We start from the raw sequence: 14,449 nt of genomic DNA, 5'->3' as shown, positions 1-14,449 counted from the left end.
ACTGCATATTCGTCGGTGACTTTGTATACCTTCGGCACCCCATCGGAATACATATCGTGTTCAGTAATGTGAAACGCAATATAAACGCAGCCCAAATGAGGTCTGGTTTGAGCATGACCAGGCTGAAATTCGTGCTGGAGCCAACATCTGCTGCTGCGTACCTGTGGGATTTAAGGGCATGAACGTGATTATATGCAACACGTACTATGCTAATTATTTGGTGTTACTGAGGCTGCTGGGAGCTCACTCTTGTCCCCGCCCAATGAGAGCGCTAGTCTTTAACATCAATGAGTGCCACCATCGCTCGCGTCAACAGACAGAATCCCTCCCAATGGCAGTTAAATTGCAGCGTTTGATACAGGCGTCCGCTTGTTCTACACGAGAGTAAAGTACACAAAGATTACGAGCATAGCAGAGATCGTTACTGCTGCGGGCTTCTGAATCTCTCATACAATTATAGCCGACTGAAATGTACAAAAACATCACATGCACGGTGTCATTCCAAGGACCGGTTTCACAGAACCTGTGTGTGTGTTTTTTTAGCACCCGGTTTTTTAGTGTAATAATATAAAATGGATGCGCTCTAATGGGTGTGCCCCGGTGAAGGACAGCGAGCCTGGAATGGAGGGGGGGGCTCTAAAAGCTGCTGATTGGAAATACGTGTCGGTGGAAAAGTGCACCTACGGAATGTTAACGCGAAATGTGCGGCTGAGACACTGTGAAAAATTTAAACGGCCACTGACTCTGCTGCTCCGCCCCCGCCACCCCCCCCCCCCCCCACACAGGGTGAAGTGCGCCAGCACCCAGCAGGCTGGCCCAACAGCAGGCTGAGGGCGGGGGGCAGGGGCAGGAGGGAGGGGGCAAGGGGGCTGTTAATCCCCTGTCAGAGAGTCAAGAGAAAAAGCAGGTGCACTCGGAATGTCAAGCAAATAGAATTTTACTGCAGACTCTGAGCAGCCTGCTATATCGTCCTAGTCACGCAAACACCTCGTAACCGAAATGTTTTATAAGTTTTTTTTTTTTTTTTTTGAAATGATCATCCTACGCGTACTAAAAAAAATGCCCCGTAACAAAACAAGTATTACATTTGGTGGAGAACTCCACGTGACTGAGTCATAGGGCTTTATTTTCCAAAATCAATGTTGCACGGTGCATCATGGGCGCGCAGTCAGTCTCGCAGTCCTGGGCATGGCTGTTGAACGTCGGTATTTTCGGGACCAGGGGTGAGGAGCGCACTGCGCAAAATGCGTCGAGCACCTGGAAAATGGGCTGGGTTCAAACCGAATGTGTTATCGGTGGGTGTGGTGCTGCTGGATTTATTATGAGCCAAATTCTGCCTCTTTTCATTCCCTTTAAGGGAAGTTTGCACTGCGCAGGGCGTACTGCCAGTTTCGGTAGTCCACAGCTGCAGTGGAAGACGAGGATAATGACATACCAATCAGATGTTTTTCACAAGACGTTCTTTTGCAGGAGGTGCAAAGTTGTGCTGTGTTTTTATTTAAAAAAAAATTTTTTTTTTTAATTGAGCCCGAACGAATCTCATAAATAAGAGTAATGGCTCACAACACGTCATGTTCCAGCTGGAAAATAGAACCCATGATGTTGTGTTGGTGAATGGAATGAACCAGTTTGTCAGTCTTGAAGATTCCATTTTGTGGACATGCAAGTTTTTTTGCATTACACTGGTCATATGGTGTGCCCTATCACTACCTGGCAACCCAGTGAGTTCCCTGTATGAACCAAGTTTGCTCCATTTGCCCAGCACCTGCTTTTGTTCAGGCCAAAATAAAGATAATTATGGATCTTTATAATATGTGAGACAGCTGTCAATCGAGCATAACAATCAACACAGATTCAAGATAGGAATCCATTTAGAAATATGTTTTAAAAACTAAGTAAGGAATCTGATTTTTAAAAAGTTGGAAACTTCTGTGAATATTATTAAATATATTTTGACGCATTAAAAATGTAAAACACCCGCGAAAGAATTCATTAAAGAAACATGATTGCAACATCCCAGAGTGCAAAGTCAGTGCTAAGCGCCACGTTCTTCCGAAGAAGGGCGCCTTAAAATAAAGTTATAAAAAATACACAACATTAATGAAAAGAAGAAAGAAAAAAAAACCACAAGGAACACGCAGCTCTCGCGTGCATTGTCTCAGAACACGTCCCGCTTCATTCCCACCTTAATGCATTATTAAGCGGCTGGTAAGTGTGCTGTATTCATTGGGTTCAGAAGGAGCTGTCACTGCTGAGAGCTCAGCCTTTTCACTGCCGATGATGCGTGGAAACGGGTAGACAGAACAAACACCGCATGACCAGGCCTCACTGTACCACGGCGATGACTCAGAAGAGATCTCAATCCCTGCCCACAATGCACTGCAGGTTTCATCTGCGTCAGTGAAGCATGCTGGGATACAATCGTTGGGCCGTCCATGGGTCTGCCCCTGCTGCGCAATGAGCCAAGGGCTAATACCACCGCGATTCAGTGTGTGGACAAACCACAGGAGTGTTCACACAGGATGGTCACACAGGAAGTCTTACAAGAGTCCACTCGAGCAGGACCGTCCTCGTTTCCATCAGAGGAAGTCCCTGTGAGGTGGAACCCTCTTGTTTCATTGTGTTGCAGCTTCTCCCTTGCTGAATTTGTGCTTTTATGGGGACGATACTTGTGAGGAGGTGTCGACGTGACAATCTGAAAACCCATCCAGTTCAGATTTTATACTAGGAAGTTAAAGCCTATTAACTTGGAGGCAGAAGGCGGCCCATCAATTGTGCGAGCTGAACGGTTTGGAATCGCTGGTGCCTGAATGCTCTGCGGTGTCTTTAAACTCAAAATTGATGTCCCCATTTCTGAAGCGAATCCAAAACATTTCGAGTCTCCCCAAGAGCAGTTTTCTGTCCGTCTGTAAAAGTCCGCCCAGCTAAAGCCATCGGTTGAGTGCAGGGTTCTAAACCAGTATCTGCTGTGGACCTCTGGGATTCAAAGTAGGAACATCATTAAAATGGCACCCATACATGCTAATAATATGGAGTCTCATAGACCCCATGAGAGCTTCGTCATCCCCGTCCGCTGAGATCACAGCTCTTTAAAATCAGGCCGGCGCTGTCGCTCGGATGAACAGCCGTCGTCTTCAAAGAACCAGCTGAACAGCCATAGTTTTGGGTCGACTCTGATCAAACCTCCTATCCCAGAATGCCTGTGCAAATGCCGAACGTTCAGCGACGCTCAACGTCATCCTCCCAGCAGCCTGGAGGCCTGGAGCGGAGCGGGACGACCGCAACGAGGCGAAGGCGGGAAAGGGAAGGTGACAGGAAGTGGACGCACTCTTCGCCCTCGCTGATGAGCAGGGAAAGGGAAGGTGACAGGAAGTGGACGCACTCTTCGCCCTCGCTAATGAGCGGTGGGGGTCCAGAGAATGTGAGGGGACCCATGCAACGCGTGAGTAAAGCCATCTGTGCTCCGTGAAGGGCCAGAGACTAACAGTGCTCAGCCCCATGGGCACAGAGAGCTGCCTGTGACTTTGGCCTGGTTCGGCCTGATTTTGGCCTGGAAGATTAGCTTTTGTCCTAACGGCAGGAGAGCCACTTTTGACCTTCTGTTTGTTCTCAGACCTCATTCCTCAATTAGGACCCTGCTCCAGATTTATTTATGCACACACAATAAATATTATTTTGATCAAAATCCTTCTGAGATTCTCAAAAAAGATTTTTATCTTTTATTCTGCTGGTGAACAGTGGACCGAGCAGTAAGAGTGTACAATTGCATATTTCTGATTCTTCACACACACACTTTCTCTCGCACACACACACACACACACTCACACATGCACACACACACTCTCTCTCTCTCTCTCTCTCTCTCTCTCTTGCTCTCTCTCACGCACACACACACAGTACAGTGTGTGTGTGTGGGTGGTATTGCACTTTGGTGTGCTTTTCATTCATTTTGTATTGTACCAGAATTCTGACCATCCCGGCTCTTTCCCACACTGTTTCCTGGAGACGCATATGGAGAATGAGAGCTTCTTTGAGCTCGGCACTGCTGAAAAACTCTGCCCCTACTGGTTTCTGGCACTGAACACCCCAAACCCCAAAAGGCATTTTTCACCCATGGTGAACCCTATTCTCCCAGCAGTGCGGCCCATGTCCTCGTCGTTTATAGGAGACAGCGGGTCACTCTGTCGTCCCTGACCCACGACTGACAGCAGACATTTTTTTGTGTGTGAAATGTATGTGAATGTAGGCGCTAGCGTGCCAAGAGTATGTCAGTCAAAAAGCGGGCACATCATAGGCAATTCATGAGGCTTTCAACATGACTTGGGAAATCAATCTTTTTCTCATTCAGCGAATTTGCCTTTTTTGGTTAACATTCCAACCAAAGATTCAACCGCAGACTAGCTGAAATTACAGATGCTTTTCTCTCTCCATCAGAACATTATATTGTTATGACTTTTAAAGATATTTTTAGTCCACCAACTTTGAAGGTTCATGCTGCAATTGTAATATAAACTCATCCCTGAAAAGTCCAACTCTAGTCAAGAGTAGAGGCAGGCCCTCTCCTCTGTAATTCAAACTGCCACCAACGGCTTTATCTTTCACAGTATACCCGCTGGGCCACATGGTCGTTGCGTCCGAGGTGATTCATTTCATGCACAGATGGCATAGGCAGGCTGCATGCCTCCTGTTCACCAGAGGGGGCGCTGTGACAGGCAGACAGTCCCACTGACAGTGACCCTCCCTCCCTGAGTGGTACTGCAGACAACTGCCCTGCAGAACCCCTGGTCACAGTTCACACCTCACAGTATCAGACAAAGGGGCATAACCAACTTGGATATATCCAATGAATACCCAAATCAAGGTCCAGGTGACCATCTGTGACCAAGAGTGTTATGTTTGCGCATGAGATGGAGCAGTAGCTGGCCCCGCTAGACTGGGCAGAAGAATGGGAACGTTTCTGTTGCAACTTAACGAGAGTCTGTATCATTTCTCACTTTTTGTGAAGTTTTTGTAAAAAGAAAAACAAAACAAAACGGTTCCTATTAGAATACATTGCCCCATGACAGATATATACCATCCAGAAAATGTCTGGCTTTCTAGGCAATATTTAGCAATCTATTTCACCAGCAAGATGTTTTTTTAAATTTTTTTATACACAAGTCATTTAAGCTTCCAAGCAGCTCTCTCTCACAATATTATTTGTGGACATTACTGACCTCACAAAACAGAGCACGGCCAAGCACTTTGCTTTGTTCTTTCGCGTTTCTGGTTTTGTGGTGCACATGAACAGAACGTCGTAGTGATGACAAACAAACCCAGAACTACAAATCATATGGCATTTAAAAAAAATTAAAAAATAAAACGCTGCTGCACTGTGCTGCAGTATAAACAGCTGATATTTTATAAGTGTGTGGGGAATGGTGAAAGTGTGTATAACTGCAGCCGGATCCCTGCATTTCACTCCATCTTGGCCACTCTGTTTAGTATCAGTTGCGCTTTGCTTTGTTTTTTATCTTTACAAATGTGGTTGTTTTTTTTTTTTTTTTTCCACTGGTGCCATTTGTGATGCTTGTGCTGTCCTTCCTTGTTCCACATGGTAAATCCTTTAGGACTTTGTGGGCAGTGCCAAGCTGGTCGGCCTTCATTTTCCTAATCGGTCTGTGTCACTTCGTCAAGCAGAGTGCGACAGTGAAAGCTTCCATCAGACAACAGAGTCTTTAATAGTGTTACTTTCTGCAGACTCTTCAGATCGGGGCAGCGAATCGCAGTTTGATTTAATTACCGCGTCCCCTAAGCCAGGCTGAATCTGCGTAATTACACGCAGAAACACACTGGGCTTTTCACTCGCTCAGAATAAGGAGAGGACCATTCAGCTGAAAGCGTCAGGAATTTGGCAATGCCGCGGTTACGAACATCTACATGCGCCACTCCGAACTCGAATGGACGAGTAATCCGGGCCGTAAGCGGGTCATTGTTCTGAAAATCCTCGGGGCTGCGTCTTTGGCCGCCCCTGAAACGAGACCCACGTCCCGCAGAGATCCGAAAGGCTATTAATAGGCTGAGAGATAATGAGTGTACGACACAGAAATCGTTGCAAGGCCGCTGCGTGGTAATTCCCCAGTGCGGTCCCGCCAGGCCCGAGTGGACCTCGCATTTGTTGTCACTTCCATTTTGTCCAGGGCGGGTTTTTGTGTTGGTTTTTTCCATTATCCCAGCAGTGTTTGGCCAATGGACCTAGCTGTTCACCCTGGTTTGTTGTGACACGTGAGGGGTGGTAGAGGGGAAGGGGGAGGGGGGGCGCAGGGACGGGTGTAATGCACGCATACGGTATTGGCCGCACTCCGGCGAAGGCGATCGGCGGCCATCTTGTCCCAGTGCTCTCCCCGGCACGCGGATGTTTTCCAGGTCAGTTGCCGTGGCAGCGGGGGGGAATTGAGGCCGTGTCCTTGCGGGAGCGGGCGTTGGGCGAAGGAGAGTGTGCGTGTGTGTGTGTGTGTCCGCTTTCAGACCCCCGAAGCTCTGCCAAGGGGCTTCCAGGGCTGAATGGAGACACAGATAAGGTCCCCGAAGCTTGGATGGAGATCCTGCGTCAATCCTCTGCCAAGACACTGAAAGAGAAATGACCCATTCTCTCTCTCCCTCCCTCTTCCCCCCATTCCCCTCCTCCCTCCCTCCCTCCCTCCCTCTCCCCATTCCCCATCTCCCCCCCCCCATTCCCCTTTCTCTCAGTCCATCTGCTGAACTGGTGTATTTTGCAGTCATTAATTGCCAGTGATACGGACTGTTGTATCTTTTTGTATATTTTTTTTACAATTTATTTTTATCATTGGATTTATGAGAGCTGGATTTATCTCAAGTGATGTGTAAAATACATTTATTTTTCTAGGACCATAAGGGAACTGTATCTGTTCATATCGTCATTATGATTATGCCTCGGTTGGGAAAGAAAATTTGCATGCAAAGGTTCTGTTATTTTTGAGTGGTGAAAATATGGCGCCACAGCCTTGGTTGTAAATGTTGGGGTACTGGCCTGGCTTTGGGCACACTTTAAAACCGTTTATTTTCCTCACATTTTGGCTCTGAGAAGGCATTTCACTGCACCATTCAATCATGATGTCATCTCCGTATGCTTACCAGCTGAAGCATCTGAATGCATGTCACAGTAATGTGATTGATTATTATTATTGATTGATGTTACCTTGTCAATTGAGCAACTAGCCACAGCACCGTATTCCCAATGCACATTCAGCTAATGGTTGCTGTGGTAATGCTAAACAACATTATACGGGATTGCAGAAACCTGGATACATACCCAGTGGAGAACAACAGATTTACCTTTTCACAATCAACTGCCAGTTTGCAGGCTGAGGGGTAGATCTACTAAAGTCTACTCTTCAGTTAGACCTTAGAACAGTCTGTCCTGCTTATTGTACAACAGCTATCTGTGCCGAATCACTGAAGTATTGATACCAACCAAGCAACTGTTCAGCCACATAAACATTGTTGAGCAAAGTGCTGATTTGGTAACATTAATTGGAAACTAGGGGTTCATTTTCATTTGGTTTCAGGTCATCTTAAAATTTATTTTTTTTAATCCATGCTTATTGCAAGTGGTAATTTACAATCATCAAGTGGACATGCTTTTTATTGAGTTCCATTAGCATAAATGCACCATTGTGTTGCTGTGATGTATGTAAATAACAAAACTTGTGCCTGTTTCCATTTCCCTGGTAGTGCAGTTTCATATGCTGTCCGCCTACTGCTTTGTGAATAATACAATGTTTTTTTTTTCTATTACCTGCACCAGAGAAGCAACAACCCGTTTGCGGATTCCCCCCCCCCCCCCCCCCCGAGTCCTGGAAGATGAGTCAGAGATAAACATTTGTGTAGTACCCTTCCCGCAGTTTTGTTTGGGCTTGATCTTGTGTTTTGATGAGGAAGGACGGAGCTGTTTTCCCCTGGCGTATCAGGTGATGCTTGGCTGCTTGGCAGTCTGGGGAGAGTCGGCCTCTTATAGATAAGGGCATTAGCGCTGAACCTGCCCCGTTGGGGTGCAATCTCACTGAAGGCGCCAAGATAAGGGGGGGGGGGGGGAAATTAACTTTGACTCACCCCTGAGTCAAGCAATACCACCCTGACGCTAATACAGGGATTCATTTAGCATGATACCACGTCTAATTACACAGCCCTCCGTGAAAGTCTGCCAGCTACAGTAGGTTCAGTTTTTTTTTTTTTTGTATGAGTTAGAGTAAAGTCTCTTAGTATCTCAGTCATCCACAAGGCAGCCTACACTCCCTGATCATTTTAAATTGAGCTTCTGGTGTGTAGAAGTTCTCACTACCTGATAGACGTGATGACTAGTGTATTATGACTTAGCCCTTATCCGCAGAATGCTGCATGTTGGGTAAATAACTGACAAACAGTAAATCCTTTACCGACTGAAATGACAGTTTGACTCTCCACATGCACCAGTGTGAGTTTGAATTTGAAAGTGTGACAGTTTCCAATAAGTGACAGCCACCTCATTCACACCATCTTTGCAGGGCAGGGGCAGTATTAATGTGCCGTATTGTTAGATTTTAAATCAGGCGTACAGTGTGGTGAATTATTTTCATGGCTTTTAAACTTAATGGATAATGGGCCAGCTGGTCATGATTGTTGGACCTGTTGTATTCCATCACATTCCACACTTCTAGTCCTTGTCAGAACAGCTTTTGTACATACATACAAACATACACACCTGCATACATACTGAACATACATACATTCACACTGTACATAAATATATACATACCTACATACATATGTACATACATACATATGTACATACATACTTGCACACATACTGTATGTACTTACGTACATACATGCGTACCTACGTACATACTGTACATACCTATGTACATATATGCATACATACATGCATACTGTACTGTACCTATGTACATACATACATACATGTCTACATGCACTGGAGTCTGTATGCATGCATGCATGCTCTGCTTGCAGAACAATAAATAAATAAATGTAGGAGCCTACTGGTTAAGATACTGATACAACAAGAGAAATGAAGTGGCTTTTTTCTGAAATGCAGGCATCCATTCCAAAGTGTTCACCCTAAAAAGAAATCAATTGCGCGACATTAATATTCTCACTGTATGAAGTCACATTTCTAAAAGCCCTTGTGCTCAGATAACATTAATGGAAAGAAAAATATTGCGGACATGCAGACATATAGTGCAGAGCTGAGCAGAACGTCGATTCTGAGCTGTGAGATTCGGATTCTGCGAGAGACACTCCTGCTTTTTAAAGTTCGGTCACATTTATCTGTGACCTACAGCAAGAGTCAGCAAGAGCCCTTTCTTTAAACTGCCGCTAAGTGTTTTTCCTCACCCTTGCATGTACAGATATACCAAAGCACTCGACGTAGGAGGATTACAGTATGTGACATCTTTTTTAATTGCGAGATCCATCATCGAGGACATGAGAGGTAATGACATCCACAGCTTTTCAGATGAACTTTCAATCCATAAAGCGAGGCCAATTAAAATAAATCAATCGGCTGTTATCGTTTTTTTTTTTTTGGTCACTTGATGGATTGCCTTCATTTTGGAACCTCAATTAGGCCCGGGGCACAGGATTCTGGGAGGACGAGTTTGTTGTGCTGCCGGTTCACCTTCGTTATTAACGCTGTCGTTATGTGTCCCAATCAAGCGTTTGCCTGTGGAAATTAATTTGTGATAGCCAAGGCAGCGGCAGTTTCCATGCTGGGGTTGTCTTGAGCACGGGTCGGATTCTGTCGAATGACGTAATGACGAAAATAACGTTATTTACCTCAGATGAACATTGGATCGTGCGGCCCCCCCCCTCGTGGTCGTGTGGCCCCCCCTTAGCGGTTGTAACCCTAAACGACCGCATAGACCGTTCATGCCGCGGGCCGGCCCCGCGCGTCACTTTGTTTCTTGAACGCCCTTCGTGTGGAATGGCTGTGAAGGACCGCTGTGATTGGTCTTTTCTCAGGTAGCTGAGCCGCAGCGGTGCTAGCTCTGTAGCCCAGCAGGGTGTTAATGAGAGACTTGGGCACACGGCCATATTAAAGAGGAAGTGCCCTGCTGTTAACGGAGCGCATTTCACGCTGGCAAATTTGAAAGATGTTATTGGTATTAAAGGTTTAATGGCACAGGCAATCTGCCCATGCTGGGCAGAGGTAGACTTCTATGAGCAGCCTAACACTATATGCCCAGCAGGAAAACGAGCACACAGGTTATTCAGAATTCACTCACCTTCATTGGGTACTCAGGGTTTACACACAGTCACTGGCAATGGCTTACTCAGGGTTTACACACAGTCACTGGCATTGGCTTACTCAGGGTTTACACACAGTCACTGGTATTGGCTTACTCAGGGTTTACACACAGTCACTGGCATTGGCTTACTCAGGGTTTACACACAGTCACTGGCATTGGTTTTGTACCTCAGGATTTACACACAGTCACTGGCATTGGCTTGCTCAGGATTTACACACAGTCACTGGCATTGGCTTACTCAGGATTTACACACGGTCACTGGCATTGGCTTACTCAGGGTTTACACACAGTCACTGGCATTGGCTTGCTCAGGATTTACACACAGTCACTGGCATTGGCTTGCTCAGGATTTACACACAGTCACTGGCATTGGCTTACTCAGGGTTTACACACGGTCACTGGCATTGGCTTACTCAGGGTTTACACACGGTCACTGGCATTGGCTTACTCAGGGTTTACACGCAGTCACTGCTGTTGTTTTGACAGCGGCGGCTGAGGTTGTTGGTTTGGTTCACAGGTGGGTTCCATGCAAATATATATGTATATATATGCCTGTATGCCGCTGTATTAATGGGCAGTATATATATGGGCCACAGTGTAAGGCACCTTGGATGAGGGCATCTATGAATCAGACGCATAATAAATGTTTTTAAAAAGTGGGTCAGAAGTACCCGCGGCACAACTGGGTCCGTGACCCTAATATGTGAACCCTGACCGCAGAGATGAACATAGTACGTTTAAAATTCTTCCTTATGGAACAGCCTATTTACACACACAAAAAAAAACCGCGCTGAACTTTGGACTTTGCCCGTTCCGCGTGCGCGACAGCATAAAAGGTGCGTAATTGATGAGCCCGTCACAATGGAGACCTCGCCTTCTGAACACAGAGCCAACCCGCTGGAAACGCACGCTGACCGACTGAACAAACACGATGCAAAATCTCCTCCTAGCTTTACAGTCAAAAACATGTTCCATTAGTGGCCAGATTCAGTTCAATTATATTTTATTTGTATCCCGCTTTTTATTTTTTACGCAGAGACACTGCCACAAAGAGGCTTTACAAATGTATTTTAGGCGTAGATGTTCCGATTATTTTACTGTGGTTAAAAAATGTGAACAGGATAGGTCGATTTTTTTTTTTTTAACAACATTAGGTTTTTTCAATGTACATTATTAAGCCGAGCTTAATAATGTCTGTTGTTTTGAGTGGAGCGCTGTTTTTTTCTGCTAACTGGAAGGTGGGCGGTCCTGTCATTGTAAATGTTCACTGCTCCATTGGTGCGCTTTAATATTTTTCACTACGTGTGAAAAGTGACCTCTAAATTCGAGATAAAGATTTGGAACGTTCCTTGTTACGGCCCAGGTATTCATAATTAAATATATAATTTAGCGTTCCCGCCCCCGTTGTGAACTCGGTGTAAAACATGCGTGCGCGCTGCTATTGAATGTCTCTCCAAATAATTGCCGAGCCACAATAACACGAACGCCCGTGCCATATGGAGCCTGTGTAAGCGGAGGAACTGGGCGGAGGACACGCCTCAGTGGATCTGAATACGCATTAAAAAGAACAGCGGTTTTTTTTCAGCCTCTCGTCTCTCCCTCAAAAGAGCGGGGCGCTCGCGGGAGCTGAAGGGTTCGCGGCAAGGCGCTTCGTTCCAAATGAAGTCGGGTCTCTTGAAGTTTAACACCCCGACCACTCGCCTTCTTCAAACGGCAAACGTCCGCCCCCGTCATCGGTCTTGTTGTCTTTGTCTTCGCTAGAATATTATCGTTTTCTCTTTTATGAGGTGCAGTGATGCCGATTGGACATGACTGCCGGGAATGATTAATTATTCCGTGGACTTCAGAAGGAGCGCACTTTGGTGTTCAGAATTCAGAGCAGCCTGGCAGGCCTATTTTGAGGTGGTTGGGGCTTGTTTATACGGGCCAGGTCGGCTCTATGCCTGCCTGCTGTCTGTTTGCGGTGCGCGTGGATATCGAATCAAATTAGCAACGTGCTGCGCTGTCACCGATATTTCACATTGAGAATGTGGGTCATTGAAACATGGGCCTGTCGTTTTCTCAGGTTCTGGAGGAGCAAACGTCTGTTTAACAGAATACGTTCCCGTGTTTAATCAGTATTGCTTCATGTAGTTCTGTTTTTCCAGTACACATTTTTCATATTGACTTATGCATGTCCAAATGTCCTTACTGCCATGTCAGAAAACCCTTTATCGCCAAAAAGTTTTTTTTTAGAATGTCTTCCATTATTACACTATATTTGTATTATATTAGGAATAGTCTTTCATTGTCATATTTATTAATATATTTATTAGGTTTTACCTTAAGTAAAACCCCATGTTTCAAATAAACTTTGTGATCGAAAATGTAGGCTACATTACACAAAAGTAGATAAAAGTAGAGCTCTGTTTGTGTACCAGACCCAAAGGCAGCCATAGAAAAAGCAGTGTATTATGAGCTGGTCAGATGTTAAGCATCTCTGTATTTTCTCACGTGCTCCCATCTTGCGCGTGTTCATATTGAGGAAATGTGTATCATCATATTTTGCTTTCTGCAACATCCGTATGTGACTCCTGTCTGGTCTGGAGCAGCAGCCCACAGATGTAGCTGAGCAGGGAACAGTGGTGTGGAGGAGCAGCCCACAGATGGAGCTGAGCAGGGAGCAGTGGTGTGGAGCAGCAGCCCACAGATGGAGCTGAGCAGGGAACAGTGGGGCAGCAGCCCACAGATGGAGCTGAGCAGGGAACAGTGGGGCAGCAGCCCACAGATGGAGCTGAGCAGGGGGCAGTGGTGTGGAGCAGCAGCCCACAGATGGAGGTCAGCAGGGAGCAGTGGTGTGGAGCAGCAGCCCACAGATGGAGCTGAGCAGGGAACAGTGGTGTGGAGCAGCAGCCCACAGATGGAGCTGAGCAGGGAACAGTGGTGTGGAGCAGCAGCCCACAGATGGAGCTGAGCAGGGAACAGTGGTGTGGAGCAGCAGCCCACAGATGGAGCTGAGCAGGGAACAGTGGTGTGGAGGAGCAGCCCACAGATGGAGCTGAGCAGGGAACAGTGGTGTGGAGCAGCAGCCCACAGATGGAGCTGAGCAGGGAACAGTGGTGTGGAGCAGCAGCCCACAGATGGAGCTGAGCAGGGAACAGTGGAGGAGCAGCCCACAGATGGAGCTGAGCAGGGAACAGTGGAGGAGCAGCCCACAGATGGAGCTGAGCAGGGAACAGTGGTGTGGAGGAGCAGCCCACAGATGGAGCTGAGCAGGGAACAGTGGTCTGGAGCAGCCCACAGATGGAGCTGAGCAGGGAACAGTGGTCTGGAGCAGCCCACAGATGGAGCTGAGCAGGGAACAGTGGTCTGGAGCAGCCCACAGATGGAGCTGAGCAGGGAACAGTGGTGTGGAGCAGCAGCCCACAGATGGAGCTGAGCAGGGAACAGTGGGGCAGCAGCACCTCAGTCGTTAGCCTGCCCATCAGGAGTGATCCATCACTACCGCATCCCTGGAGCTTTTCTCTCTATCGCTCTCTCTCTCGCTCACTCTCTCTCTCTTTCTCTATACCTCTCTCTCTATCGCTCTTTATTGCTCCCTGTCTATCACACTATCTCTCTCTTGGTCTTTCTTTCGCTTTGTCTTTCTCTTTCTCACTCTGTTTGTCTCTCTGTCCATCTCTCTTTCTCTCTCTATCGTATTTTGTTCTTACTCTTTCCTTCTCTCTCACCTTTTCTGTCTCACTCATCTTTTTCTCTCTGTCTCTCACTCTCTACTCTCACTCACTCTGTCTCTTTCCTCCCTCCCTCTCTCTCTTCCTCTCTCTCTCTCTCTGTCCTATTTGTCTCTGTCTGTCAGCCCCCCCCTCCTCCTCTCTCTCCATTGTGTTTTTTTCCTGTTTTAGATAGACCCCATTGTTGTAAATAGACTGGGGCATTTGGGGGGGGGGGGGGGGCATTGGGGGCAAACAGAACATTGATGGGGGGTGGGTGTCCGTGAGATACCCCGACTCCGAGTGGCGTCTCTCCAGGGCTCCTCACGCTGATATGAGCACGGTGGGGGTGGGGTGGGGGCTGGGCGGGGGTGTGGCGGTGTGGTGTGGGGGTGGGCGGTGGTGTGTGTGTGTGTGTGTGTGTGTGTGTGTGGCAGGAGGGGGGAGGTG

The 14,449-nt window shown here is 46.9% G+C and overlaps 1 protein-coding gene across 2 annotated transcripts in view; it reads left to right on the top strand.

The window, feature by feature from the left end:
- LOC135240573 (E3 ubiquitin-protein ligase Midline-1) overlaps window positions 1-14,449 on the top strand; it is a 109,701-nt gene that overhangs the window by 29,022 nt on the left and 66,230 nt on the right. The window lies entirely within an intron of this gene.

Source organism: Anguilla rostrata, chromosome 15 (genome assembly GCF_018555375.3).
Source record: "Anguilla rostrata isolate EN2019 chromosome 15, ASM1855537v3, whole genome shotgun sequence".
Lineage (NCBI taxonomy): Eukaryota > Metazoa > Chordata > Actinopteri > Anguilliformes > Anguillidae > Anguilla > Anguilla rostrata.
Note: the sequence above shows the minus strand (reverse complement) of the source record. Positions and strands in the feature narration are given on the sequence as shown.